General features: G+C 39.3%; 1 pseudogene; it reads right to left on the reverse strand.

Annotated features, from left to right (window-relative positions):
• Nucleotides 1–1,674: 1,674 nt before the first annotated feature.
• Gm9637 lies at nucleotides 1,675–5,449 on the reverse strand (annotated as a pseudogene).
• Nucleotides 5,450–5,987: the final 538 nt, after the last annotated feature.

Here is a 5,987-nt window from a genome sequence, read left to right on the forward strand (position 1 = left end):
AAAATAACCAAAACCAATCCAAACCAAACCAAACAACAACAAAAAAACAAAACAAAAAACAAACAAACAAACAAACAAAAACAATCAAAAGTATCTTCTCTCATTCAGAGTTTTGATTATCTGAAGTTAACTCTTTCTTATGAAATAATGTCCTGGTTTTATAGTAATAAGAACTTACTCCTTTATCACTGGAATTAGATTATGAACTACTGTATGTTGGCTGAGAACGTATGCTAATCTAGTGACAAATGTTGATAGGCCTCAGCTTTTCTCCCCTCAATCTTTATAGAGATATAGGGAATATTTCGAGTTTTCCTATAAAAGAAAGGATTGTGAACAAAGAAGCATTTCCCAACCCCTTGCTTTTTCCCTGACCCTGTCAAGTCTCTTCTTCTCACTGTGTGTTTGGATTTTAACAGTCTTGTGTGCATTCAGACCATCAAGTTACCTAACCCATGGTCTCTAGGATGCTACCATGAAGAAATGGAATATACTGCCTGTTTTGTAAAGTTAATGTTGAGATTCATTTATTCACCAATTTATTTGACGCATAAAATGAGTTTTCATTACCATATGTGAAGTTTACCTTTCACTATCTGCTTGCATTTCTGCTTGGGTCATATTCACCATCCCACCATGGTCTCTTGTTCCTCTTTCCTCTTTCCCCACATTCAGTCCCATGCCTCTAGCACCTCCCATTTGAATGATTCCCTCTTCATTCCTCCTGTAGCTTAGACATGTGGCATGAGTGTCAGCATGCAGTATACATTTGTTTTTGTGTGAATGGCTTATTTCACTCAATAGAGTAATCTGCAGTTCACGATTTTTTTATCCAAAGGGCATAATTTCATTCTCTTAAAACTCCACTGTGTATACACATTGTGTTTTCTATATCTATTCTTCTGTCTGTTAGTTTGATTCCACAATTTGGAATAGTCAAAAAGGCATTACAGCTTGAAAATCCACAGCAGAATTCACCCCACAAGCTCCTGAACAGCATCCTGTCTCAAGGTAACTTTTCTGACCCAGAATTGTCCCTGGTCTTCTTACACATGTTTCATGGAGGAATGTTTGAATTGGTTTTATGTAATCATTATTTAAGAAAAAAAGAAGTCCTAGTAGCTCTACTACCTGCTTGGCCTCATCGATGAGCAATTACTTCCCAGTTTGAGCACTCGTGATACCCAGGGACTTTGCTGGGAACAGCATTTCTATTATTGTTAATGATGAAAATGTTTGTCTGGGAGCATATCCATTTTCCTGCTTGTCATTTTAATACATTGGTCACGGTAACCCTAAGTGGAAAGTATATGTTTATGACAGTTGTGCTTCAGAGAGAGAACAGAAATCCTGAATTGTTATTAACTTTTGCCTATCTAAAAGCCTCTCATTTTTAAGGCAACTATGGCAGTAGAAGGTAATTTAAATCTCAAATTAATTTTAGTATATATTGTAAAGTAAATGGAAGGAAACTCTAGCAAATATGTTAGTTCTGGACCTTGGAGACACCAGGTTACAGCCTGTGTATGTGCACACATATGTGGATGCATTGACAGATAGTATAGACAGCAGTGGTTTTTGAACTCTCTAAAGTGCAGAAACAGAAACTGTTTTTTTTTCTGTACTTTTAAGAGGATGAAGGAAAAAAGTTTGAAAAAAGTATCTTCCTTGTTTTACTGGTTCGGTAAGTCAAGCTCTAGAAAGGATCAATTAGAGCGCCTTTTGTTTTAGTGTCTGAGAAAATGCCTAGATGATAGACAGAGTAGGGGATGAGACTAATGCACAAAATGAACAAGGGGAAAGCAAAGTAAGCAGTGATGTCTGAAGCCAACCCATGTATGGTTGGCTCTGTGTTTTTCAACATTCTATCACATGGCCTTGGATCTGTTTTTGTTGTTGTTGTTGTTGTTGTCTTGTATTCCCGTGGTGACTGTTGTTGTTGTTGTAGCATTAAATAAGTAGCCATCACCATGTCAAACTTTTTCTCCTGCAAACTTTATCTCTCCTGGATTGTATCCCATGACACCCATGAGTACTATTATACTGGGGTCCGGGTGGCTTTCAGTGTTCTCTCCCAAAGAAGCGGGAGAAGTTTCGTTGTCATGTTTATCCACTTGAATCTGGCAATGTCATGGACTGTTGGCCTCTCTCCAGGGTTGACAGTTAGCAATTTGGCTATCATATCCCAAAGTTCTGGTGAAAGACTGAAACTCCTAGGGTACTTTCCTGCAAAGATCTTCTGCTTTGTTGCTTCATAGCTATATCCCTCGAAAGGTAGGCACCCTATGGCCATAAAATAAAGCACAACCCCCAAGCTCCAGACATCAGTGGCCCAGCCATCATACCCTCTACATTCAAACAGTTCTGGGGCACAGTAAGGGAGGGTTCCACAGAACTCGACCAGCTTCTGGCCCATGATTATCTCGGTGCCCAATCCAAAATCAGCAAGCTTTACATTTCCTCTGTGGTCCAATAAAATGTTTTCTGGCTTTAAATCCCTGTGGACAATCCCCTTCTGGTTACAATACTGGAGGGCATACACCATCTGTTTAAACAGCCTGTGGAACTCCTCCTCTGCTAGATAGCCAAACTCTTCAATTCTGCTCAGCACCTCTCCTCCCACAGCATGCTCCAGAATGATGAAAATGTTTCTGGTGGTGTCAATTATGTGTAAAAGTTTAATAATATGGGGATGGTCAAGGGATTTCATGATTTCGATTTTGGATTGGACAAGGGGATTTCTACTGCTGTGGGAGAGGATTTTTATTGCTACCTTTGTCTGGGTGAGGAGATGGCTCACCAGTTTTACTTCCCCAAATGATCCTTGGCCAAGGGTTGTTAATATTTTATAGTGTTCTGTTAAGGAGACTTCTCCAAAGGTGTTGGACCTGAGGTCCTGACATGCTTGCCACCTCATTGCTGATAGGTCAGTTGTTTTGTGGTCAGTGTCCACAACACCTAGGGATGCAAGAAAAAAGGGAAGTAAAAGTGGGTCTAAGAGAAACATTTATAGCCTTAAATTGCCAATACAAACATAAAAGTGGTTCAAATGATCTAATGATTCATGTCACAGTCATAGAAATATTAGAACAAGCAAAATCCAAAAGAATTAGAATCAAGTTGAAAATATGAATTGATGAAATGGAGACAAAAATAATACAAAGACCAATGTAACTGTCTTAGTTTGGAATTCTTAGCTGTGAATAGCCTCCATGACCAAGGCAACTCTTATTAAGGACAGTACGTATTTGAAGCTGCCTCACAGGTTCAGGAATTCAGTCCATTATCACCAATGTAAGTATATGGCAGCATCCTGGAAGGCAAGCAGGAGGAGATGAGAGTTCTACATCTTCATCTCTTAAAGACTGTTAAGAGAAGACTGTCTCAGAAGTTAGGAATAGGAGCTCAAAAGCCACCTGGACAGTGGCACACTTCATCCAACAAGGTGACACCTGTTAATTGTGCCACTCCCTGGACCAAGCATATTCAAAACCACTCTGGTAACAAAGACTTGTTTATTCTAAGGATAACAATAACAAGTAATCTTCACCAAGATAACTCATAGAAATAGGAAGATATACATTAACAATATTAGAGAGAAGATAATGCAGTATACAATAAATACAAATGGAATCCAGATATCCAAACAATCACTAGGGGATCTCTTAAAAATGTTCTGGTGAAATGGAAAAATCTAGAAAAAAATTGATGATCCTCTAGATACACATTAAACTACCAACTTAAACTAAAAAGAGGGAAAACATCCAAACTGAAGACTGTATGAGTCAGAGGCAGTTGATGGCACAAAGTTACAGTGTTTTCTGGGTAAAGGAGGGAGTTGCACATATGAACTCACAGCATTGTGACCTGCTCAGGCTCAAGTCAGTCAAAATCTCAGCATGAAGAGGGGAGGTGGACAAGAAATCACACACCTAGCTGATGAGCCCTTCAAAACTGATAACTGTCAGGAGAGCTATCGATTTTAAGGATGTGGCCCCTCACGGATAAGGCTGGACAGACTACTCTTCAATGGAAGGCCACATACCGGAGAGTATAAAGGCAAGAGAAACTGTACTTGATGGCCAGACACAAAACAAAAGACCCACACCAGGATAGTAGGAAATGCCGAATGGAGGATCTGGGAGGAGTTAGGGGAAAGGAAAAATACAACCAAAATATCATGTAAAATTCTCAAAAATTACGGGGCATGGTAGTGCACGCCTTTAATCCCAGCACTCAGGAGGCAGAGGCAGGTGGATTTCTGAGTTCGAGGCCAGCCTGGTCTACAAAGTGAGTTCCAGGACAGCTAGGGTGATACAGAGAAACCCTGTCTCGAAAACAAACAAACAAATAAAATCTCAAAAATCTAATTTCAAACAAAAATGCAACAAGATTTAAATAGTAATTTAAAAGAATTTCTTAACAATAAAAACAAGAAAAGGCCAGACCAGACAAACTCATTGGTGATTTTCATCAAATCTTTAAAGAAGAGCCCACACCAGTACTTCTGAAACTATTAAACTAGAAAGAAGAGCAGGAGCAATCAAGATTCATCCTTAGAGAATGTATTACGCAGATACTGAGGTCACATGGACACAGTAACAAGAGTCATAGTAATATAGTCAACACCCGTGAACACAGACACAATAATCCTTAGTCTGAGAGCTTAATGCCTCACAGAGAATTCAACAGCCCTTGAAAGGATCAAACTTCCTGATCAAGATGGATTCATCCAGTCATGCCAGGGTTGCAACAACCACCAAGGATTGACAATGATGCATAGAAATTGAAGGGCAAGAATCACATGCTCAGCTGAAGAATGGAATTGTCATTTAAAAAGAAAAACATGGATCTGGAAATCACCCTGTAATGTTTAACAAGCCAGTTCAGAGATACTGGCTCTCAAGTGCTGAAGCATAGTTAGGGGAAGGGGCCTGTAGTAAAAGGGATTCATTAGGAATGTAAAGAAGAAAGGAGGGACTGAAGTACAGGTTCTTAGATTAGGTGAATATTATTAAAGTACATTATGTGCATATTCAGAAATGTTGTAGGGAACTGTCCTACTTTATGGTTAATGTTTATTAACAAAAACTTTAAAAAGTAGATAAACAGCAATGAAAATGAGTAGGTAGAAAAAGACAAATTGAAGATAATTAATGATGATAATTCAAACTATGTAAAAAAGAAAATCTAAAATCAAAGACAAACTAAAAAAAAAAAAAAAAGAAAAAAAGGAAAACTAAAACCAGTACCTGCAAACCTCAAGCAGTAAAGTGAGAAAAGGGCTCACCGTGTCAAAGTCCAAGCAGGTTTTCCAATATCCAAGTCCAAACCTTCGCCAGAATCTGAGTCCAAAAACGTAACCAGTATCCAAGTCCAAACCTTTGCCAGAATCCAAGTCCAAAATTATCACCACAGTCCACGACTCCCAAACCACCACCAAACCACTCTCCACACCAAAAGGACAAAAACCAGCCCTGGGCAGTACATTATATGGGCAGGTGTCTGTCATTTATCACAGTGGTTCTTTGTGAGGTCAGAGCAAAACATGAACCAATGAGGGATGGCCACACTCCTGTCCCAGAAGACTGTATTAGCTACTCTGCAGTCACTGCTACCAAGAGCCCAACCAGAAGCAACAGAATGGTTCGTTTTGGCTCACACTTTGAGGGAACAGGGAAAGCATGATGTAGAGTGATAACATGTGGCTGTTCACACAGTACTGCTGGTCACCCCATGTCCAATGCCAGGTCAAAAACTCCTTCCTAGAGCTAGAGCCCACCTTCTAATGCTAGATTCCAGCTTCCCTTCACAGTATTACCAGCTAGAGACCATGAGTTCTGACACAAGTGTCTATAGGGAAATTTTTTTTAAAAATTCAAACCACAACAAGAACTGTTTCCACTTTAAAGGTAATAGAAACAGTAAAAGGAATAATGGTAATATAGGCCCCCAAAACTTTATGATTTAATGGGTAGACTCTGGTT

This window comes from Mus musculus, chromosome 14 (assembly GCF_000001635.26).
Source record: "Mus musculus strain C57BL/6J chromosome 14, GRCm38.p6 C57BL/6J".
Lineage (NCBI taxonomy): Eukaryota > Metazoa > Chordata > Mammalia > Rodentia > Muridae > Mus > Mus musculus.